Source organism: Anastrepha ludens, chromosome X (genome assembly GCF_028408465.1).
Source record: "Anastrepha ludens isolate Willacy chromosome X, idAnaLude1.1, whole genome shotgun sequence".
Lineage (NCBI taxonomy): Eukaryota > Metazoa > Arthropoda > Insecta > Diptera > Tephritidae > Anastrepha > Anastrepha ludens.
Genome location: NC_071503.1, coordinates 8,767,855 through 8,795,064, shown reverse-complemented (window position 1 = coordinate 8,795,064; position 27,210 = coordinate 8,767,855).

The window sequence follows — 27,210 nt, the reverse complement described above, 5'->3', positions numbered from 1 at the left end:
TTGTTGAAAGCCCCTTTTATATCGAGAACCATACCTAGCGTAAACTTGAAAGGCAACCCCCCTTTTATATTTTGCCTACAATTTCGTGTACAGCTGTGTCTACGTTCTTACCTTTAGAGTATGCGTGCTGACATGGTGAGATGCAATTTGGGAGGATTTTTTTTAATCGGATGTAGACATCCAACTATCTACCTAACATTTTGAGAATAATGGAGGCCAGGCTTGTAGGAGTAAAATACTTTCATTTCACATGGTAGGTTCTGCCCCCGTCAATTAGAAAGATGCCATCTAGTTCGGAAGATTTGTGCTCGGGAATAAATCTAATTTCCTATTCAACCTTTCTATTACTTGTGATGCTCCCAGAGGTACTAAGTTTTTCAAGTTGAGGGTATAGAGCCAGTGTCCTCTGTACACCCGTGAAAACGTGCGTATATTAGGAGGTTCAGCATTTCATAGCTAGAAGAGGTTCAGTCACCGTTTTTTTTGTCTAAATTGGATATTTTGTAAACGGTTCCCTTCAGAGATTTCTCCAATTTTTTCACAGAAATCCTAACACGATTTTATTTGGACAATTTTAGAAGAAACATTTTTTGTCCTAAGCAATTCGTTTCATTAGTTTTTTATTGTAGGCCGCGCTAGTCCTCCTCTTATTTCTGTAACATGAGAAGGTGGTAGATCTCAATGTGGGTTCACAAAAAATAAAGAGATGGTCTGAAAGGAAGTGCTTCCTGGAAACATGCCAGTTGTTGATGTTGTCTGAGAGACCACTCGAGATCAGCATTTTATCCAGGAATTTCTCTCTATTAGATGGGACAAATGTAGGCTTATTCCTACATTTGGGAAAATTAGAAAAGTCCATCTCAATAAGAATACATGCTCTGGTCTTAGCTGTGTGCGGTATATGCCTGGTAGGCATAATAATTTAATTCGCAAACCCTGGGTCCTGCGACCCAGTGTTCTTGGATATATACAAGCTCGTCTGCAGTTTTGCAGATTAGGGGGAAGTCAATATATTTATATTGCCCTAGAATCCCATGCACAGTTGTAACTGGGACAGTAAATTAGCCCAGTGGGTGTAGGCTGAGCCAATGTAAGCGGACACCGAGCGTGTGTTGCGCCGAAGTGGTTTCGAATACATGCTCTGGGGGATAACCCTTAGGTCTCAGAAGGACGCGGTCGGTCTGGGCGTTGCCTAGTCTGTCTCCCTGCAGCGAATTTGACTAATCAGGTCCGCTCGAGGCGTTGCCTCACTGATTCTTCGATGGATCATCCTTCTTGAGGAACTTCATTCTAATGGAAACCGTACCCGTAATCCACCAGGGATAGTCTTTGACCAAGATAGTCTTTGACCTCACCTCCAGTTATAGATATATTTGGTTTCATTGTTAAGAAAAATAAATTTACAACCTTAAATTAGTTACCGACACGTGTCCGATTCAGAAAGGGAAGAACATTGAAATTGAAAATGAAATGACAGCTTATGCCAGTAGCACGGCGTTTCCATAGCAAAATTAATATAAATTCAACATATGAAATCTTAAGGCAAGTGTAGAATACAATTATTTTGTGAATACGCCACATATATAGTCCTTCGTTGCCAAGTCGGATAATCTTCAAAATGTCTTGCGGCGAGGATTGTTCAGCTGGTACCCATGTTCAGGAGCCCTAAAAACACACATAAGATCTGCCCGCCGCCAGAGCTGCCTCACAGAAGTGATGGACTCAGCCGCTTTTGACTTTTCTACGAGAGGTTTAGATTAGTTTGGTGGGAAATTTCGAGTACAGGGGTTATTATGGTGTCTTCCAGAAATCATTTGTTTAAAGTAGCCTTAGGGTATGGTGGTCATATTTCTGTGATGGGATGCATTTCGTTCCCAATCGAGGTGAAGGGCAATGCGGTCCGTCTGGTATTCTTTTTGGCTTCACCGCTGAACACCATATATATATTATATGTTAATACATATATAATTAGCGCTTGCATCCTTAATGGAGTTTTTGATCAAACTCCTCCTCCTCTAATTTGTAGGGTATATCTTGAAGTTGAGTCACAAATATAGAGATCTACATTGCAAAATGTGTTTGGTGGCTAGATGCCACAAAGCTACCAGTACATCAAATATGTCGTAGATTATTTTACAAACACCACTTTTGTTCTTTTTGCGCTCGGCGACAACGTAGAGCCTTAGTAAAGATTTAGAACATTCTTTTGTTTAAGGTTCCTCTGGCGGTGGTCTTTGATAATGAGCCTCAGTTTAAGAGTCATGAATTTAGGGGTATCTGCGGGGGTTATGGTATCCAGAAACACCCCACGCTACCACCCGCAAGTAAATCTAGCCGAACGGATGAAGAGAACGCTAGCGCGAAATTAGCAAACGAGTATAATCTTAAACGTGGAGAGCTAGTGTGGAAGAAGAGTTATGCATTATCATGTGCAGCAAATTTTTTAGCAGTGAAACTAGCGGGTGATTTGTTAGCTATTATCTCTTTAAACAGTTGGTTTAAACAGCTGACGCACGTTTCGTGTTTTGTTTCACTGTCAAACATCTTCAGTTTGGTTTATAATTTAACCATGAATCGTCTCACAAACGATCAACGCTTGCAAATCATTAAATTTTACTATAAAAATGCGTGTTCTGTTAAGAAAGTTTATCGCGCGCTTCTTCCATTTTATGGTCAGTTTAATCGACCCACTGAAGCGGCTATTCGAGCTATTGTGACTAGAACCAAACTTAAATTATTGGACATCAAACCACCAACACGCTTACGTAGAGTGCGAACTGAAGACAATATCGCAGCTTATTGGCCAGTGTTAATGATGACCATCAATTATCGATTCGTCGCCGTTCGCAGCAATTGTGCCTCTGTTACTCAACAATGTGGAAAATTTTGCGAAAGGATTCAGGTGTGAAGCATTTCAAAATACAGCTGGTGCCAGAATTGAAGCCAAACGACCTACCGCAACGCAGAATTTTGGTGAATGGGCTCTTGGAAAGTTAGCCGAAGATCCACTTTTCTATCGAAAAATTGTGTTCAGCGACGAAGCTCATTTTTGGATCAATGGGTACGTAAATAAACAGTGAAGATTAGCCAGAAGAATTGCAAGAGCTACCAATGTATCCAGAAAAGGTCACAGTTTTGTGCGCGTTATGGGCTGGAGATATCATTGGACCGTACTTCTTGAAATTTGCTGCGAATCGTAACGTAACTGTCAATGTTGAGCGCTACCGTGAAATGATATCCAACTTTTTTTGCCCAAAATGCAAGAGCTTGACTTGCATTACATGTGGTTTCAGCAAGACGGTACCACATGCCACACAGCACGCGTAACAATGGACTTGTTGAGAGGCAATATTGGTGAACATTTTATTTCACGTTCGGGACCTGTCAATTGGCCTTTAGATTATTTTTTGTGTGGCTATGTTAAAGCTCATGTCTATTCAGACAAGCCTGCTTCGATTAACGAATTGGAAGACAACATTAAAGCATTTATATGTGAGATACCGGCCGAAACATTGGAAAGAGTATGCCAAAATTGGACTAAGCGGATGGACCTTTGAAGCGTAGTCGCGGTCAACATTTGCATGAATTAATCTTCAAACATTAAATTATATGGACTGTACTATCGATTTACATAAAACTTTCATGAATTTTTCTGAATTTTATGTGCGTTATTTTTAGAAAACTTTCCTAAAAATCACCTTTTAATAGCGAAATATGTAAGACATTTATTATTAAAAGAAAGGTGTTATTGACTTATGTCATTGTGGACGTGATAGAACAGAACGAAATAATATGGATTGTCTGGGATATACGACCTTATACGGACCAATAGGAGTGAAAGAAACCTTAATAGAGACCATTAGCAAAAGGTAGGAACTTGTTTTTTTCAAAAAGGAAGTTTTCTTTTCTTTTTGCCGGGGCAGCTATCGCAGAGTACCCGCAGTTATTTTTATTCTCATGTGAATTTTTTTCTCCTTCTCACCAACGATGTGAGCTAAGTCTAACCACAATGTTGTTCGTTACAATTGTATGAAATAGTTCTATCGCAAATGCCAGGCCGAATGATCGCCAAGTGCTGCCAGATTTGGAAATATTATCAGCCGGCAGTGGTGCTCGCACCAAAATTTTACCACACCAACAAATGTTAGACAAAGTTGAGGAAAACAATTTAGAGGCGAGAAAAAACGCATGAGGAAAAAATACGCCATTCGCTCGTTGCCGCACTGCTGTGCCGATAGATAAAACTACCGGGTGTTGTGAATGTAAGCCGTAGTGGTACCTATGGAAGTGCTCACTCTAGTTTGAAGATATTGGGTGCGCACCAACTCCATACGAAAATACAAGGGGAGCATGCCGGTGCGTAGCTAGCGACTTGGCATGCAAAGCCGTATCGGAGCAAATCAAAAAAGTAATAATAAGAAAAAGAAGATGAGAAAAAAGAGGAAACCAAAATGTATTATACATATGTGTGCATGCGGCCGCCGTAGCGGAATGCGTTGGTGCATGATTACTATTAGGAACTCAGAGAGAACGTTAGTTCGAATCTCGCTGAAAGTACAAATGTAGAAAACGTTTTTTCTGATAGCCGGCGCCTCCCGACAGGCAATGGCAAACCTCCGAGTGGATTTCTGTCATGGAAAGGCTTATCATAAAAAATATCTGCCATTCGGAGTCGGCTTGAAACTGTAGGTCCCGCCATTTGTGGAACAACATCAAAACGCACACCACACCTAGGAAGAGGAGCTCGGCCAAACACCCAAAAAGGGTGTGTATATATATATTTATATATAATGTATTATAAAGGAAAAATAACAGTGTGAACAGCAGAGATTAGACCAGATGAGGCCAACAAATTGTACAGAGGCGAGTTGTGACGGCGATATCGGTCTGCGTTTTTTGTTGCCCATGACATTTTAGCCGTTTTTCATTGTTATCGCTTTTCTTCTCCTATTGCTTCCCTATCCTTCCCTATTTAACGTCCTGCACCCAGAGCCTACCCAAGGCAGATTAAATTTGTCCTCGGTAGCATGTGGACTGTGCGAAGAGGCTTGTAAGATTTTGGTTGGACCTCAACTTGGTAGTACTCCCGAAATAGTTTTTTGTCTACCCTAGTAAGATTAGTTTAATATTTTGTTGTTGCCCCTAGCTCTATTAATTGCATTTAATTTATTATAAAATCTAAGAGAATTTGAACGTGCGATTCTTTAGGTTTCTTTGCAAAAAATCAGTCTCACGAATCAATTCGCAACATTTCACATCATCAATTGGGCATGAGACGCGTGGCTGCTCGACTCGATCCAAAAGAGTTGATTTTCTTTCAAAAAATTCATCGGGAGAAGGTGGCTGAGGACATGCTTGAGGAAGTAAATTCGGACGCAACATTTATCCAGCGCATCATAACACGTGACGAGACGTGAGAATATGAGTTTGACATGCAAACCAGTCAACAGGCGGCTGAATGGCGCTATCCATATGAGGCGAAACCCAAAAAACCACGTCAAAGTCAGTCAAAAGTGAAAGTCATGCTACTCGTTTGACTATCATTGATTATCATGGTGTTGTGCACTCGAAATTCGTTCCCAATGGTTCAACAGTAAATATTGAATATTATTTGGAAATTATGCGACGTTTGAGAGAGAACGTGCGTAGGAAACGGCCTAATTTGTGGAAAGAAAACTCACGGATCTCGCACGATGATACCGCACCGTCTCACAAGGTTCATATTGGGAACACTTTTTGGACATAAAACTCGACAAATATCATCAAACAATCACCGCATTCACCGGATTTAGCCCTCTGTGATTTTTTCCATTTCCCAAAACTTAAATTGCCCCTCGGCGGACGCCGCTTTGAGTCGATAGAGGCCGTTAACCCCTTAAGTGGAAATGACGAGTGTCGCCCGCAAACATTTTCTCTGCCAAATTCGACATTGACGGGCTATGCCCGCCACATATTTAAATGTTTCAAAAGCAGTAGTAGTAAATTTAATAAGCTTAAAAACAACCGTTATAATATTTTAATTTTAATTTCTGATAACACCCGCAAAGAGTTGCATTAAAATTAAATAGTCTGAGCACGCATGTTTCTTCGAAATAAAATCGTAAGACAAAGGGTTAAGGATAATTCGATAAAGGACTGAAGAAGATCTCTTCAAATGCGTTTAAAAGGTGGTTTAATGACTGGGTTAATCGTTGGCATATGTGTATTGCTTCGAATGGAGGCTATTTTGAAGGTGAGAAAACAAAGTTTGATGATTAAATAATTATTTTGCGTTTTACTGAACAATTCCCGATAGTGTTTTGACAGAATGTGAACTAGTATTTTGTTGTTGTTTTACCCATTCGCTGAAAGTTTTTTATCTGATTTTCGGTAATAATTATTTTTTTTAGTGTTCTTTGATTCCTTCCTGTAATGTGACATAAGTTTGTTACCATTGATTGTATTATAACATAGATGATTTGACCGATACCATAGTTTCTAAACTGTTTCCTAATTTTGGAAGTCTTGAGTCTTGTTCCTTTCACGTTTCTGCCCAAGTACGTTGCTTAATCTTGATTTTTAATATAACTCGAGGTTTGTGAATATACTTCGTCCAAAAAATTATTCGAAAAGCTCCTGATTCGTAGGGGAATGGGTTGAGTTGAGAAACTCTCCAAATGATCTTTGATCTGTGTTTTCTGATTTTAAACATTGTAAAATTCCAGATAATGTTGTGTGGAATCGCACGACTTTTCCATACGCAGTTGTTCTCTTAACATGAACGTTACTGAGTTTACATATCTATTATTATAATTTGTGCAACCCCAACTCCTTTCTCTGTATTTTATTAGCCTTGCTCAGGTTATCACATATATCAAAAATATTGTCCACTTTAATTGTCCGGCTTCCTTTATATTTTTATTTCTAACTTTTTAGAAAGAACTTCAATATAAATTGCTAAAAGTTAGCTTTTAATTTTCAGGCAAATTTAAGCGGCTAAAATGTAAATTTTATTTTTTGGCAGAAATAAAAAGCTTGACTGAGTAACAAAAAGCATGCAGGGCAAGTCTAGTAAATTTGTTGCTTTCTTCTTTACTTCTAGATTTGGAATATATATATATTTTTTCTATTGGGTCTTTCCAACTCCACAAGCAACACAAAAACCATCTGCGGCACAAGCATTCTCTTATAGCTTAAACACACTTGTACACACACACTGCATAATAAGCAACTATCTAGCAATATAATTAACATGGGAAGAACTGCATATCAATCATTGCTGTCATAATACTCAAACTTTTGCTTAGGGTCTATTTTCATGTCGAGTCTTTTAGGTGCGCTCGTAATATATGATGAGAAAGCATAATTTTTTTTCTAAATTTTCTGTGTGGCTTAGAAAAATTCATAGCTCTTTTAAAGATTTCCTGATTATCTTGGTTATCTGATTATCGTGGTTATCTGTTTTCACCACATTTTGGACTATTTAATATCGTGGAAACTCTATTGAAATACCACAACATTTTTATCTTTGCAGGGTGGTTTACAAATATGCGACCTTTAAGATTCGGACTAATAAGTTTGTATGGCTAGTTTTCCAGCAAATACAATTTTATCCATAAGCTAATTCTGGCGAATTGCCCCGTGACCTCTCCGAGAGAGAAATAAATAGTAAACAAACAGAAAACGGGTAAAGACACGAACAGCTGATAGCTTGGAGTTTGTGGACGCGATAGCCAGAAAAATCTAAAACTATCCGTTCAGTAGCCTGACAACTATTATTTGGATGGTTGTACAATGTTATTCGATATCTTCAGAACATGCAATTATGTATGTCATCTACATAAACATATCATACCATGCAAGTCCCCTAAAATATCATCAATTGCGCGTTAAAATTTTAACGCATTTTTTAACCCGAAGGGTAATTGTAGAAATTCATACCCGTTATTGTAAGAAATTATTTTTTTAATTCCTTTAATTTTTTTAATTTCCTTTAAATTTTGAGGAGGAAGACCTTGGCCAAACACCCAAAAAGAGCGTAAGAACCAATTATAAATAACTAGCTGAGCCGGTGAACTTTGTTCCGCCCTAGAGGCAATAAAAAAGCAGATTTTGGATTTTATTAAGTTAATTTTTTTATTAATCAAGTATTTCAATGAAGCTTTAATAGATTGAAGTCTTCAGTTAAGCACCTTGTGATACACGACATTTTCTGTTTTATTATCAGGTGCAAGAACAAACAACGCAGATGGTTTTCCGACCCGTGAACATGCCACATATAATTGACCATGTGAGAAACATTGATTTTCTAGATTCAGACCACAAACTTTCAAGGATTGGCCTTGTGATTTGTTAATGGTCATGGCGAATGCAAGACGGATCGGAAATTGAAGTCTTTTAAACTCAAACGGAAGATCGGTTGGGATCGTCGGGATCCTCGGAATGAGAATTTCTTCACCTTCGAATTTTCCTTTGAGTATCGTCGCGCACATTGTTCATCAATTTATTTACCACCAAACGCGTACCGCCGCAAAGTTTTGGTGGGCTTATGTTTCGAAGCATGATTACTAGGGAGCCAACTTTGAGACGTAAATTGTGCGGTGGTAAGCCAGGCACATACAAGGAGTTTAAAAATTCAATTGGATAGTTGGTGGCTTCATCTTCATTTGTTACACAGTCAATGGGTTTGAATGAATGCATTGTTCCAATGATATCATTTTGAATTATGTAGTTTAGGTCATTTACATCTTTATTCTTAGCCGCTAAAATTGCTCGCTCACTAAACCATTCATTATTTTTGTAGTTATTAATGATGTTTGGGAATACTTTATTGATAAGTTCGTCTTTCGATGAGACAAAGTTACAGAAATTCTGAGGAAATGAAATCAATCCGCTCGATTCGTCGACAGGTACTCGACCATTACCGATAGTCAATAATTGCTCAGAGAAATCTTCACTAGATGTATCATTAAGTAATGCAACTCTCATGTTTGTTGTCAGCTGAAGTTTCTTCACATAGCGTCATATATTCGATGATTTGAGACAAGCGTTTATTTCGTCGGCAGCCGTTGGTCATGGAATTACTGGCAGTGTTTGGCGGAAGTCGCCAGACAGTAAAATCATTGCGCCTCCAAAACATCTCGAGTCATTGCGTATATCTTTCAATGTTCGGCTAAGTGCTTCTAATGCACGTTTATGCGCCATTGTGCATTCGTCCCAGATGATGATTTTCGATGCTGATAAAACTTTGGCCATTGCAAAGTTTTTTGAAATATTACATGCTGGTTCTTCAATTTTTTGAAGATTTAACGGCAATTTTAATGCTGAATGAGCCGTACGGCATCCTTCTAACAATGTGGCTGCTGTTCCAGAAGAAGCAACTGCAAGCGCAATGTTGGATCTCGCACGAACAGTGGCTAAAATTACGGACATGAGGAATGATTTAGCAGTTCCACCAGGGGCCTCAAGGAAATATAAACCACCATTTCCATCATCATTTGCCTTCCTTAATGTATCATAAAATTCTTTTTGTAGGCGATTCAACAGTGGTACATTCGTTTGAACTACTAAATCTACTACTTGTTGATCTCTGTTATTCGCTCGACGAATTCGCATTGCCAACCGAGCCGTTTCACGGGCTGCCTCGCTTTGCTCTTGTGATTGAGAAGCACGAAGTCGAGCCATACTAACGCGGCGCTCTTCACGGTCAATTCCTTGTGCTTCTTCAGTCGTTTCATTCGCAATGTTTCATATCCTTCTTGCATTACGGCTTTGTCGGGAAAGATTCGATCGTCTTGGTCGCAGCATTGATAATGATGATTTAAAGAGAATACAAATTACTGTGATTATATATTCTGACAAAATTTATATTATCAAATTTTCTACTTAACTATAGACAAAATTACGTTTAGCTGGCATTTGAGTTTTGTTATTCCATATCAGATGCGTTTTTTGTTATACCACATTTTATAGTGACTACACGGAAACGCGTTCGAATGGGATAACAAGTATCATATGTCCGTCTCCTGGTTCTAAGCTACCTCTCCACCAATTTTCAGCCAAAACGGTTCAGCCGTTCTCGAATTATAAATAGTGTAACTAATATGAAAGTTTTTCGAAATTCAATAATTCAAAAAGTGTATTTTTTTTAGCTTTTTCCACATCAAGAGGACACCTCAAACTTTAATTGAGCTGAATGCCCAGTTGCTAAAATCTCTTGTTTTTGAGTAATGAGTTTTTGAGTAAAAACCTGTTTCGCACTTTTTGTTTTTTGCAAAATAAAAAATTTTCAACTACTTTTTTCCTATTGTTTGTACATGAAGTCGCTCGTGCAAGTAATGACGATTTTGAACCAAGAATCAATAAAATCGGTTCATTTTTGACTAAATTATGAGCAATTAAAATAAATTTTTCCTTATATAATATAATTAAAAAAATCGATTTTGAATCGAAAAACAAAATTGCCGATAAATCTTGAAAAAAAATTTGTTCGGGCGAACAAACAAATATGAGTCTTATTATTTTGACCAGAGAGCAACATATTTCGTTACACCGAAATCAAAGAACATGTTCCGAGTAGCCCGGTTGAATTGATATGGAAAGCATCTACCATATAAAGGGTGATTGTTTAAGAGCTATAGCAAAGTTTTTCAAAAAAACACACGTAAAATTCAAAAAAATGCATGAAATTTTTATTGATATGGAAAGCATCTACCATATAAAGGGTGATTGTTTAAGAGCTATAGCAAAGTTTTTCAAAAAAACACACGTAAAATTCAAAAAAATGCATGAAATTTTTATTTAAATCGATAGTACAATCCATATAATTTAATGTTTGAAGATTATTCCATACAAATGTTGACCGCGACTGCGCTTCAAATGGTCCATCCGCTTAGTCCAATTTTGGCATACTCTTTCCAATGTTTCGGCCGGTATCTCACATATAAATGCCTTAATGTAGTCTTCCAATGCCTTTATTGAAGAAGGCTTGTCTGAAAAGACATGAGCTTTAACATAGCCACACAAAAAATAATCTAAAGGCGTTATATCGCACGACCTGGGTGACCAATTGACAGGTTCCGAACGTGAAATAAAATGTTCACCAATATTGCCTCTCAACAAGTCCATTGTAACGCGTGCTGTGTGGCATATGGTACCGTCTTGTTGAAACCGCATGTAATGCAAGTCAAGCTCTGGCATTTTGGGCAAAAAAAAGTTGGATATCATTTCACGGTAGCGCTCAACATTCACAGTTACGTTACGATTCGCAGCATCTTCGAGGAAGTACGGTCCAATGATACCTCCAGCCCATAACGCGCACAAAACTGTGACCTTTTCTGGATACATTGGTAGATCTTGCAACTCTTCTGGCTAATCTTCACTATTCATTTACGTACCCATTGATCCAAAAATGAGCTTCGTCGCTGAACACAATTTTTCGATAAAAAAGTGGTTCTTCGGCTAACTTTCCAAGAGCCCATTCACCAAAATTCTGCGTTGCGGTAGGTCGTTTGGCTTCAATTCTGGCACCAGCTGTATTTTGAAAGGCTTCACACCTGAATCCTTTCGCAAAATTTTCCACATTGTTGAGTAACAGAGGCACAATTGCTGCGAAAGGCGACGAATCGATAATTGATGGTCATCATTAACACTGGCCAATAAGCTGCGATATTGTCTTCAGTTCGCACTCTACGTAAGCGTGTTGGTGGTTTGATGTCCAATAATTTAAGTTTGGTTCTAGTCACAATATCTCGAATAGCCGCTTCAGTGGGTCGATTAAACTGACCATAAAATGGAAGAAGCGCGCGATAAACTTTCTTAACAGAACACGCATTTTTATAGTAAAATTTAATGATTTGCAAGCGTTGTTCGTTTGTAAGACGATTCATGGTTATATTATAAACCAAACTGAAGATGTTTGACAGTGAAACAAAACACGAAACGTACATCAGCTGTTTAAACCAACTGTTTAAAAAGATAATAGTTAAAAAATCACCCGTTATAAGAAACAATTTTTTTAGTTGCTCATAACTTAGTCAAAAATCAACCGATTTTAATAATTCAGGGTTCAAAATGATCGTCATTACTTGCACAAGCGACTTCATATACAAACAAAAGCAAAAATGTAGTTCAAAACTTTTTATTTTGCAAAAAACACAAAATACGAAACAGGTTTTTAACTCAAAAATTCATTACTCAAAAACAAGTGATTTTAGCAACTGGGCACTCTTGATTTGCAAAAAGTTTAAAAGAAATACACTTTTTGAAATATTGAATTTCGAAAAAATTTCAACTACTTTTTCGCTATTGTTTGTACACGAAGTCGCTCATGCAAGAAATGACGATCATTTTGAACCCAGAATCATTAAATCGGCTCATGACTAAGTTATGAGCAATTAAAAAAAAAATTTCTTATATAATTAAAAAAATCGATTTTGAGCCGAAAAACAAAATTGCCAATAAATCTTGAAAAAAATTTTTAACAAGAAAATACGTGTCATGTCAATGCCGCGCACAGAGCGGATCAAACGCAAACGGGTCAACACAGTCAGCTCACACAAGCTGCAACAACAATATGCGCTCTATATTATCGCCATGGAGCGCAGAGAGCATAAGTTCTCATATCAGCAGTCCCGTATTCTCTGCATCATGCGTGAGCACAACTGGTATGCCTAAAACTACGACTACAAATACATCTACAACTTGTTCAACCGTCTCTTTAAATTCTACAACAACAACAACTGCATCAACAGAACTACTGCTAGCGACCCATTTGTCAGCGTCTATACAATCAGCTGCACTAAAAAAGCAACCTGTAGTTAAAAGAGCACGAAACTCACCCACAAAGGTGTCAACATTGACTGCTAGTAACAAAAAAATAAAAGCAACATCAACCCTCTCAATCAAAGTAAGCTGCCAAACTACTGGCTGAGTGGAACTTCTTCTGCAAACAAATTTGCAGCTTTAGATGTGGATGATGGAGAAGAACTTACTCAAACTGCAAACAGTGGGCAATTTAAAGATTCACTGTCACAAAATTTAAACAAAGACGAAAAAGAAAAAAATAATGAGCCACCGCCAAAATATGTTCAAGGTGTAGAATGCATAACAACATTAAACAAGGCTTTAAATGAAATAGCAAATAACAGCTTCACTCCAAAAATTTTAGCAAATAATGATGTCCGCGTTCAAGCAGAAAATTTAGAAATATATGACAGGTTACACCACATGCTAAAAGAAAAAGGTACGAAACTGTATACATTTAGGCCATAAAGTGAAAGAGGATTTAAAGTAGTCTTACGAAATATGCACCAATCTACAGACCAAGAAGAAATTAAAAAAGAACTAAACGAAAAAGGCCACAAAGTACTTAACATTGCTAATATAATACAAAGATCAACAAAAAAACCACTACCATTATATTTCATCGAACTACAAGCAAGTGATAACAACAAAGACATTTACAATATAAACAAGCTAATGAACTGCATAGTCATTTTTGAAGCACCTCACCATAAGCGCACCATTTCACAGTGCACGAAATGCCAGAAATATGGGCACACAAAAAATTATTGTACAAGGGATCCAGTTTGCGTGAAATGCGCTGGTAGACATCTTACAATGGAATGCAAAAACCAAATAAAGGAAGTTAAATGCGCTTTATGTGGAGGTAAGCATACCGCCAACTACAAAGGATGCGAAATTTATAAAGCACTTAAAATGCAAAGGATTCCACCTCTGCATAATAAAGAACCAACATAAGACACAAATAAAAATAATACACCAATAACAACAGCCGTAACAAACATAATTCCCGGAGTAAGCTATGCTGATGTAGCATCTTCTTCAAGGGAACATAAAGCAGAGCAGGAACTGATTAACAGATCTGCAAAAAACAATGATATTGAAGAGCTTAAAGACATGGTAAAATCTCTAGTCAACCAAATGGCAAATATGATGAATATAATTACAATGCTTTTAAAGAATATGAATGGACAAAAGTGAAAAAATTAAAATTCTAATTTGGAATGCAAATGGACTAACACAGCACTATTTAGAACTGAAACAATTTTTAGTTGAAAAAGATATTGACATAGCATTGATTGCAGAAACACACTTCACTGATAAAAGCCTTCTGAAATTTCCTAAATCCACCCTGATGGAAGAGCCCACGGAGGGACTGCTATAATTATTAAATCAAGAATAACGCACAATGAACAACTCCAATATTCGACGCCTTATCTTCAATCCACGACAGTACAAATCTATGACAAAAATGGACCAGTATCTATCTCCTCCATATACTGTCCACCTAGACACGTAATAAACTCGGATCAATATGACAAATACATAAAGACGCTTAACAATAGATTTATGGCAGCTGGAGATCTCAATGCAAAACACATTGATTGGGGCTCAAGACTCACCAACAAAAAGGGGCGTATTCTTATTAACGTAATTAACAAAAACAATTGCAGATTTATAAGTACCGGAGAACCTACCTATTGGCCAACTGACGTAAAGAAAATTCCAGACTTGATCGATTTCTGCGAAACCAAAAACATAAGCCATAACCAATTGACAATTCAGTCATGCTATGAACTTTCTTCTGACCACTCGCCGATATTACTGGAATATGTAAGTCATATAAAATCTACAGATACATCTTTTCGCATACTTAATGACAGGACCAACTGGGAAAAATTCCGCCACCATATTGACGATCAACTTATTCCAAATGTGATATTAAAAACGCAACTTGACATTGAGCATGCCATTATCCATTTTAATGACGTAGTACTAGAAGCAGGGATCAGATCGGCACCAAAGCAAGCAAATAGAACAAATACACCAACAACTGACATTACTATTAAAAAGCAAATTATAGAAAAAAGAAAGTTAAGAAAAAGATGGCAAAAAACTAGATCACCTGACGACAAGAGAAAACTAAACTTAGCTACAAAAATTCTTAAGGATACCTTAAATAAGAGAAATAACAAAGAAATCGAAAACTATTTGAAGGATCTGACTCCCTATCAAGATACAAACTACTCTTTATGGAAATGTACAATACTAAAAAATTAAAAACTCAAATAAAACATCAAACACCACTAAGAAAAGATGACAATTCATGGGCTGTTACAAAAGAGGAAAAAGCGAAAACATTGGCAAATTACTTTGAAAAAGTTCTATCAAATGACGAAGAAAAGAAAATCAACAACCAAAATAACTTCCACTATGATTTTACAAAAATAAAAAGGACGAATACACACGAAATAATAGCTTGCATCAAAAAAGGAATAAAACATAAAAAAGCTCCCGGATATGACATGATAACAGGAAAAGCATTAGCGGAGCTACCAACCAAGGCATATATTATATATACTTGCGAAACGTTTTTAATGCAATGTTTCGCTTACAATACTTTCCGAAGCTCTGGAAAGTGGCAGAGATTATTGCATTGCCAAAACCGGGTAAAGATCCAACTACCGTGTCATCATATAGAACAATAAGCTTATTACCGACAATTTCTAAAATTGCTGAAAAATTACTGCATGATCGGATAAGCCAACTTCTAGACCAAAAACGTATAATACCGGATCATCAATTTGGATTTAGAAAAAAACATTCGACTATTCAACAGATCCATAGAATTACAAATAAAATCCAATCAGACCTTGAAAACAATCGATACTGTGCCGCAGTATTTTTGGACGTAGCTAAAGCGTTTGACAAAGTGTGGCATGAAGGCTTACTCCACAAAATAAAAAGAATGCTACCTTTTGACTACTATCTCATCATAAAAAGCTATCTAACCGACCGAAGCTTCTATATTAAATATGACAATCAATGTTCAGGTATTCATCAAATAACTGCTGGAGTTCCGCAAGGAAGCGTTCTTGGCCCTCTACTATATGTTTTATTCACCGCAGATATACCACCTCCTGACGAAACTAATTCTTCAATTGCTACGTTCTCAGACGATACAATACTATTAGCATCAGACAAAAGCTTAATTATCGCTACTGAAAACCTGCAGCGATACACAAACGCAGTTAAGGAATGGTTTGATAAGTGGTGCCTAAAAATAAATGAAGACAAAACCGTACAGGTTATATTTACTAACAAAACAAAATTTACCGCAGTTCCAATTAAAATAAATGATAAAGCAATTACAATAGAATCAACTACTAAATATCTGGGAATTCACTTGGACTCCAAACTAAATTGGAATCATCACATAAAGCAAAATGTCAAACAAATAAAAGAAAAACTTCGACAACTTCATTGGTTAGTCTGCTCCAAATCCAGACTCACTATACAGAACAAGCTGTTAGTGTACAAAACTATGATTAAACCAATCTGGCTATATGGATTACAGATGTGGGGAACGGCTAAAAAAACTCATATAGAAAAAATCCAACGACAGCAATCAAAGATTCTTCGAATTTTGACCATGTCTGACAGGTACACGAAAAATGATGACATCCACAGGACTTTTAATATAGCAAGAGTAGACGAAGAAATCAAAAAGATAACAACAAGGCACTTTGAAAAAATACACACACACAGTAATGCAGAAATAAACAAACTCCTTGAAAGGGAAAGAAATGGGAAAGGGCGTTTAAAGAGAACCCGACCAAGCGACCTAGCATGATAAATGCTAAAAAACCATAAATATGTAAAAAAAATAATTAAAAATAGTTGTAAAATGTAATCATGTAAAGTGAAACTTGTATTGTATAATTGTATATTATTTAATTGCTATTATTTCGTTTATTTTAATTTTATCGCTTTTGACACTGGCCATTAAGCGATGTATATAAATCCTGACCAAATTGTTAAACAACATACTTAATGTCAAAGGACAGATGTATAAAATAAATGCGGAAAAAAAAAAAAAAAAAAATTTGACGAGAGAGCAACATATTTAAGTTACATCGAAATCGAAGAACATGTCCCGAATAGCCCGGTTGAATTGAAATGGAAAGCATCATAAAAATCCTACAAAAATAAGGTCTAGGTAAATAGAAATTTTGCCATAGCATCAAATATGATACATTAGTACTATGTGTACGTATGTATGCATGAATATATGTATGTTTGCACATACGTTTACCGCACGCTTGTTCCGTGCATAGGCAAAGAAAACCGACGCATTCGCATGTACTTCGTGTCCATTTTTTTTTGTGCTTCTCGCATCTAGAACTTGTTACAACAGTTGGCAAAGATTTCCACCTCTGCGCAATAAAGAACCAACATTAGATACAAGTAAAAATAATACACCAATAACAACAGCCGTAACAAACATAATTCCCGGAGTAAGCTATGCTGATGTAGCATCTTCTTCAAGGGAACATAAAGCAGAGCAGGAACTGATTAACAGATCTGCAAAAAACAATGATATTGAAGAGCTTAAAGACATGGTAAAATCTCTAGTCAACCAAATGACAAATATGATGAATATAATTACAATGCTTTTAAAGAATATGAATGGACAAAAGTGAAAAAATTAAAATTCTAATTTGGAATGCAAATGGACTAACACAGCACTATTTAGAACTGAAACAATTTTTAGTTGGAAAAGATATTGACATAGCATTGATAGCAGAAACACACTTCACTGATAAAAGCCTTCTGAAATTTCCTAAATACAAAGTGTATGTGACAAACCATCCTGATGGAAGAGCCCACGGAAGGACTGCTATAATTATTAAATCAAGCATAACGCACAATGAACAACTCCAATATTCGACGCCTTATCTTCAATCCACGACAATACAAACCTATGACAAAAATGGACCAGTATCTATCTCCTCCATATACTGTCCACCTAGACACGTAATAAACTCGGATCAATATGACAAATACATAAAGACGCTTAACAATAGATTTATGGCAGCTGGAGATCTCAATGCAAAACACATTGATTGGGGCTCAAGACTCACCAACAAAAAGGGGCGTATTCTTATTAACGCAATTAACAAAAACAATTGCAGATTTATAAGTACCGGAGAACCTACCTATTGGCCAACTGACGTAAAGAAAATTCCAGACTTCATCGATTTCTGCATAACCAAAAACATAAGCCATAACCAATTGACAATTCCGTCATGCTATGAACTTTCTTCTGACCACTCGCCGATATTACTGGAATATGTAAGTCATATAAAATCTACAGATACATCTTTTCGCATACTTAATGACAGGACCAACTGGGAAAAATTCCGCCACCATATTGACGATCAACTTATACCAAATGTGATATTAAAAACGCAACTTGACATTGAGCATGCCATTATCCATTTTAATGACGTAGTACTAGAAGCAGGGATCAGATCGGCACCAAAGCAAGCAAATAGAACAAATACACCAACAACTGACATTACTATTAAAAAGCAAATTATAGAAAAAAGAAAGTTAAGAAAAAGATGGCAAAAAACTAGATCACCTGACGACAAGAGAAAACTAAACTTAGCTACAAAAATTCTTAAGGATACCTTAAATAAGAGAAATAACAAAGAAATCGAAAACTATTTGAAGGATCTGACTCCCTATCAAGATACAAACTACTCTTTATGGAAATGTACTAAAAAATTAAAAACTCAAATAAAACATCAACCACCACTAAAAAAAGATGACAATTCATGGGCTGTTACAAAAGAGGAAAAAGCGAAAACATTGGCAAATTACTTTGAAAAAGTTCTATCAAATGACGAAGAAAAGAAAATCAACAACCAAAATAACTTCCACTATGATTTTACAAAAATAAAAAGGACGAATACACACGAAATAATAGCTTGCATCAAAAAAGGAATAAAACATAAAAAAGCTCCCGGATATGACATGATTACAGGAAAAGCATTAGCGGAGCTACCAACCAAGGCATATATTATATATACTTGCGAAACGTTTTTAATGCAATGTTTCGCTTACAATACTTTCCGAAGCTCTGGAAAGTGGCAGAGATTATCGCATTGCCAAAACCGGGTAAAGATCCAACTACCGTGTCATCATATAGACCAATAAGCTTATTACCGACAATATCTAAAATTGCTGAAAAATTACTGCATGATCGGATAAGCCAACTTCTAGACCAAAAACGTATAATACCGGATCATCAATTTGGATTTAGAAAAAAAAATTCGACTATTCAACAGATCCATAGAATTACAAATAAAATCCAATCAGACCTTGAAAACAATCGATACTGTGCCGCAGTATTTTTGGACGTAGCTAAAGCGTTTGACAAAGTGTGGCATGAAGGCTTACTCCACAAAATAAAAAGAATGCTACCTTTTGACTACTATCTCATCATAAAAAGCTATCTAACCGACCGAAGCTTCTATATTAAATATGACAATCAATGTTCAGGTATTCATCAAATAACTGCTGGAGTTCCGCAAGGAAGCGTTCTTGGCCCTCTACTATATGTTTTATTCACCGCAGATATACCACCTCCTGACGAAACTAATTCTTCAATTGCTACGTTCGCAGACGATACAATACTATTAGCATCAGACAAAAGCTTAATTATCGCTACTGAAAAACTGCAGCGATACACAAACGCAGTTAAGGAATGGTTTGATAACTGGTGCCTAAAAATAAATGAAAACAAAACCGTACAGGTTATATTTACTAACAAAACAAAATTTACCGCAGTTCCAATTAAAATAAATGATAAAGCAATTACAATAGAATCAATTACTAAATATCTGAGAATTCACTTGGACTCCAAACTAAATTGAAATCATCACATAAAGCAAAAGGTCAAACAAATAAAAGAAAAACTTCGACAACTTCATTGGTTAGTCTGCTCCAAATCCAGACTCACTATACAGAACAAGCTGTTAGTGTACAAAACTATGATTAAACCAATCTGGCTATATGGATTACAGATGTGGGGAACGGCTAAAAAAACTCATATAGAAAAAATCCAACGACAGCAATCAAAAATTCTTCGAATTTTGACCATGTCTGACAGGTACACGAAAAATGATGACATCCACAGGACTTTTAATATAGCAAGAGTAGACGAAGAAATCAAAAAGATAACAACAAGGCACTTTGAAAAAATACACACACGCAGTAATGCAGAAATAAACAAACTCCTTGAAAGGGAAAGAAATGGGAAAGGGCGTTTAAAGAGAACCCGACCAAGCGACCTAGCATGATAAATGCTAAAAAACCATAAATATGTAAAAAAAATAATTAAAAATAGTTGTAAAATGTAATCATGTAAAGTGAAACTTGTATTGTATAATTGTATATTATTTAATTGCTATTATTTCGTTTATTTTAATTTTATCGCTTTTGACACTGGCCATTAAGGAATATATATAAATCCTGACCAAATTGTTAAACAACATACTTAATGTCAAAGGACAGATGTATAAAATAAATGGGGGAAAAAAAAAAAAAAAAATTTGACGAGAGAGCAACATATTTAAGTTACATCGAAATCGAAGAACATGTCCCGAATAGCCCGGTTGAATTGAAATGGAAAGCATCATAAAAATCCTACAAAAATAAGGTCTAGGTAAATAGAAATTTTGCCATAGCATCAAATATGATACATTAGTACTATGTGTACGTATGTATGCATGAATATATGTATGTTTGCACATACGTTTACCGCACGCTTGTTCCGTGCATAGGCAAAGAAAACCGACGCATTCGCATGTACTTCGTGTCCATTTTTTTTTGTGCTTCTCGCATCTAGAACTTGTTACAACAATTGGCAAAGATTTCCACCTCTGCGCAATAAAGAACCAACATTAGATACAAGTAAAAATAATACACCAATAACAACAGCCGTAACAAACATAATTCCCGGAGTAAGCTATGCTTATGTAGCATCTTCTTCAAGGGAACATAAAGCAGAGCAGGAACTGATTAACAGATCTGCAAAAAACAATGATATTGAAGAGCTTAAAGACATGGTAAAATCTCTAGTCAACCAAATGACAAATATGATGAATATAATTACAATGCTTTTAAAGAATATGAATGGACAAAAGTGAAAAAATTAAAATTCTAATTTGGAATGCAAATGGACTAACACAGCACTATTTAGAACTGAAACAATTTTTAGTTGAAAAAGATATTGACATAGCATTGATTGCAGAAACACACTTCACTGATAAAAGCCTTCTGAAATTTCCTAAATACAAAGTGTATGTGACAAACCATCCTGATGGAAGAGCCCACGGAAGGACTGCTATAATTATTAAATCAAGCATAACGCACAATGAACAACTCCAATATTCGACGCCTTATCTTCAATCCACGACAATACAAACCTATGACAAAAATGGACCAGTATCTATCTCCTCCATATACTGTCCACCTAGACACGTAATAAACTCGGATCAATATGACAAATACATAAAGACGCTTAACAATAGATTTATGGCAGCTGGAGATCTCAATGAAAACACATTGATTGGGGCTCAAGACTCACCAACAAAAAGGGGCGTATTCTTATTAACGCAATTAACCAAAACAGTTGCAGATTTATAAGTACCGGAGAACCTACCTATTGGCCAACTGACGTAAAGAAAATTCCAGACTTGATCGATTTCTGCATAACCAAAAACATAAGCCATAACCAATTGACAGTTCCGTCATGCTATGAACTTTCTTCTGACCACTCGCCGATATTGCTGGAACATGTAAGTCATATAAAATCTACAGATACATCTTTTCGCATACTTAATGACAGGACCAACTGGGAAAAATTCCGCCACCATATTGACGATCAACTTATACCAAATGTGATATTAAAAACGCAACTTGACATTGAGCATGCCATTATCCATTTTAATGACGTAGTACTAGAAGCAGGGATCAGATCGGCACCAAAGCAAGCAAATAGAACAAATACACCAACAACTGACATTACTATTAAAAAGCAAATTATAGAAAAAAGAAAGTTAAGAAAAAGATGGCAAAAAACTAGATCACCTGACGACAAGAGAAAACTAAACTTAGCTACAAAAATTCTTAAGGATACCTTAAATAAGAGAAATAACAAAGAAATCGAAAACTATTTGAAGGATCTGACTCCCTATCAAGATACAAACTACTCTTTATGGAAATGTACTAAAAAATTAAAAACTCAAATAAAACATCAACCACCACTAAAAAAAGATGACAATTCATGGGCTGTTACAAAAGAGGAAAAAGCGAAAACATTGGCAAATTACTTTGAAAAAGTTCTATCAAATGACGAAGAAAAGAAAATCAACAACCAAAATAACTTCCACTATGATTTTACAAAAATAAAAAGGAATACACACGAAATAATAGCTTGCATCAAAAAAGGAATAAAACATAAAAAAGCTCCCGGATATGACATGATAACAGGAAAAGCATTAGCGGAGCTACCAACCAAGGCATATATTATATATACTTGCGAAACGTTTTTAATGCAATGTTTCGTTTACAATACTTTCCGAAGCTTTGGAAAGTGGCAGAGATTATTGCATTGCCAAAACCGGGTAAAGATCCAACTACCGTGTCATCATATAGACCAATAAGCTTATTACCGACAATATCTAAAATTGCTGAAAAATTACTGCATGATCGGATACGCCAACTTCTAGACCAAAAACGTATAATACCGGATCATCAATTTGGATTTAGAAAAAAACATTCGACTATTCAACAGATCCATAGAATTACAAATAAAATCCAATCAGACCTTGAAAACAATCGATACTGTGCCGCAGTATTTTTGGACGTAGCTAAAGCGTTTGACAAAGTGTGGCATGAAGGCTTACTCCACAAAATAAAAAGAATGCTACCTTTTGACTACTATCTCATCATAAAAAGCTATCTAACCGACCGAAGCTTCTATAATAAATATGACAATCAATGTTCAGGTATTCATCAAATAACTGCTGGAGTTCCGCAAGGAAGCGTTCTTGGCCCTCTACTATATGTTTTATTCACCGCAGATATACCACCTCCTGACGAAACTAATTCTTCAATTGCTACGTTCGCAGACGATACAATACTATTAGCATCAGACAAAAGCTTAATTATCGCTTCTGAAAAACTGCAGCGATACACAAACGCAGTTAAGGAATGGTTTGATAAGTGGTGCCTAAAAATAAATGAAGACAAAACCGTACAGGTTATATTTACTAACAAAACAAAATTTACCGCAGTTCCAATTAAAATAAATGATAAAGCAATTACAATAGAATCAACTACTAAATATCTGAGAATTCACTTGGACTCCAAACTAAATTGGAATCACCACATAAAGCAAAAGGTCAAACAAATAAAAGAAAAACTTCGACAACTTCATTGGTTAGTCTGCTCCAAATCCAGACTCACTATACAGAACAAGCTGTTAGTGTACAAAACTATGATTAAACCAATCTGGCTATATGGATTACAGATGTGGGGAACGGCTAAAAAAACTCATATAGAAAAAATCCAACGACAGCAATCAAAGATTCTTCGAATTTTGACCATGTCTGACAGGTACACGAAAAATGATGACATCCACAGGACTTTTAATATAGCAAGAGTAGACGAAGAAATCAAAAAGATAATAACAAGGCACTTTGAAAAAATACACACACACAGTAATGCAGAAATAAACAAACTTCTTGAAAGGGAAAGGGCGTTTAAAGAGAACCCGACCAAGCGACCTAGTATGATAAATGCTAAAAAACCACAAATATGTAAAACAAAAATAATTAATAATAGTTGTAAAATGTAATCATGTAAAGTGAAACTTGAATTGTATAATTGTATATTATTTAATTGCTATTATTTCGTTTATTTTAATTTTATCGCTTTTGACACTGGCCATTAAGGAATATATATAAATCCTGACCAAATTGTTAAACAACATACTTAATGTCAAAGGACAGATGTATAAAATAAATGGGGGGAAAAAAAAAAAACAAATTTTGACGAGAGAGCAACATATTTAAGTTACATCGAAATCGAAGAACATGTCCCGAATAGCCCGGTTGAATTGAAATGGAAAGCATCATAAAAATCCTATAAAAATAAGGTCTAGGTAAATAGAAATTTTGCCATAGCATCAAATATGATACATTAGTACTATGTGTACGTATGTATGCATGAATATATGTATGTTTGCACATACGTTTACCGCACGCTTGTTCCGTGCATATGCAAAGAAAACCGACGCATTCGCATGTACTTCGTGTCCATTTTTTTTTGTGCTTCTCGCATCTAGAACTTGTTACAACAGTTCGCAAAGATTTTTACCTCTGCGCAATAAAGAACCAACATTAGATACAAATAAAAATAATACACCAATAACAACAGCCGTAACAAACATAATTCCCGGAGTAAGCTATGCTGATGTAGCATCTTCTTCAAGGGAACATAAAGCAGAGCAGGAACTGATTAACAGATCTGCAAAAAACAATGATATTGAAGAGCTTAAAGACATGGTAAAATCTCTAGTCAACCAAATGACAAATATGATGAATATAATTACAATGCTTTTAAAGAATATGAATGGACAAAAGTGAAAAAATTACAATTCTAATTTGGAATGCAAATGGACTAACACAGCACTATTTAGAACTGAAACAATTTTTAGTTGAAAAAGATATTGACATAGCATTGATTGCAGAAACACACTTCACTGATAAAAGCCTTCTGAAATTTCCTAAATCCATCCTGATGGAAGAGCCCACGGAAGGACTGCTATAATTATTAAATCAAGCATAACGCACAATGAACAACTCCAATATTCGACGCCTTATCTTCAATCCACGACAGTACAAATCTTTGACATATACTGTCCACCTAGACACATAATAAACTCGGATCAATATGACAAATACATAAAGACGCTTAACAATAGATTTATTGCAGCTATAGATCTCAATGCGAAACACATTGATTGGGGCTCAAGACTCACCAACAAAAAGGGGCGTATTCTTATTGACGCAGTTAACAAAAACAATTGCAGATTTATAAGTACCGGAGAACCTACCTATTGGCCAACTGACGTAAAGAAAATTCCAGACTTCATCGATTTCTGCATAACCAAAAACATAAGCCATAACCAATTGACAATTCCGTCATGCTATGAACTTTCTTCTGACCACTCGCCGATATTACTGGAATATGTAAGTCATATAAAATCTACAGATACATCTTTTCGCATACTTAATGACAGGACCAACTGGGAAAAATTCCGCCACCATATTGACGATCAACTTATACCAAATGTGATATTAAAAACGCAACTTGACATTGAGCATGCCATTATCCATTTTAATGACGTAGTACTAGAAGCAGGGATCAGATCGGCACCAAAGCAAGCAAATAGAACAAATACACCAACAACTGACATTACTATTAAAAAGCAAATTATAGAAAAAAGAAAGTTAAGAAAAAGATGGCAAAAAACTAGATCACCTGACGACAAGAGAAAACTAAACTTAGCTACAAAAATTCTTAAGGATACCTTAAATAAGAGAAATAACAAAGAAATCGAAAACTATTTGAAGGATCTGACTCCCTATCAAGATACAAACTACTCTTTATGGAAATGTACTAAAAAATTAAAAACTCAAATAAAACATCAACCACCACTAAAAAAAGATGACAATTCATGGGCTGTTACAAAAGAGGAAAAAGCGAAAACATTGGCAAATTACTTTGAAAAAGTTCTATCAAATGACGAAGAAAAGAAAATCAACAACCAAAATAACTTCCACTATGATTTTACAAAAATAAAAAGGACGAATACACACGAAATAATAGCTTGCATCAAAAAAGGAATAAAACATAAAAAAGCTCCCGGATATGACATGATAACAGGAAAAGCATTAGCGGAGCTACCAACCAAGGCATATATTATATATACTTGCGAAACGTTTTTAATGCAATGTTTCGCTTACAATACTTTCCGAAGCTTTGGAAAGTGGCAGAGATTATTGCATTGCCAAAACCGGGTAAAGATCCAACTACCGTGTCATCATATAGACCAATAAGCTTATTACCGACAATATCTAAAATTGCTGAAAAATTACTGCATGATCGGATAAGCCAACTTCTAGACCAAAAACATATAATACCGGATCATCAATTTGGATTTAGAAAAAAACTTTCGACTATTCAACAGATCCATAGAATTACAAATAAAATCCAATCAGACCTTGAAAACAATCGATACTGTGCCGCAGTATTTTTGGACGTAGCTAAAGCGTTTGACAAAGTGTGGCATGAAGGCTTACTCCACAAAATAAAAAGAATGCTACCTTTTGACTACTATCTCATCATAAAAAGCTATCTAACCGACCGAAGCTTCTATATTAAATATGACAATCAATGTTCAGGTCTTCATCAAATAACTGCTGGAGTTCCGCAAGGAAGCGTTCTTGGCCCTCTACTATATGTTTTATTCACCGCAGATATACCACCTCCTGACGAAACTAATTCTTCAATTGCTACGTTCTCAGACGATACAATACTATTAGCATCAGACAAAAGCTTAATTATCGCTACTGAAAAACTGCAGCGATACACAAACGCAGTTAAGGAATGGTTTGATAAGTGGTGCCTAAAAATAAATGAAGACAAAACCGTACAGGTTATATTTACTAACAAAACAAAATTTACCGCAGTTCCAATTAAAATAAATGATAAAGCAATTACAATAGAATCAACTACTAAATATCTGGGAATTCACTTGGACTCCAAACTAAATTGGAATCATCACATAAAGCAAAATGTCAAACAAATAAAAGAAAAACTTCGACAACTTCATTGGTTAGTCTGCTCCAAATCCAGACTCACTATACAGAACAAGCTGTTAGTGTACAAAACTATGATTAAACCAATCTGGCTATATGGATTACAGATGTGGGGAACGGCTAAAAAAACTCATATAGAAAAAATCCAACGACAGCAATAATAATAATATAGCAAGAGTAGACGAAGAAATCAAAAAGATAACAACAAGGCACTTTGAAAAAATACACACACGCAGTAATGCAGAAATAAACAAACTTCTTGAAAGGGAAAGAAACGGGAAAGGCGTTTAAAGAAACCCCGACCAAGCGACCTAGTATGATAAATGCTAAAAAACCATAAATATGTAAAACAAAAATAATTAATAATAGTTGTAAAATGTAATCATGTAAAGTGAAACTTGTATTGTATAATTGTATATTATTTAATTGCTATTATTTCGTTTATTTTAATTTTATCGCTTTTGAC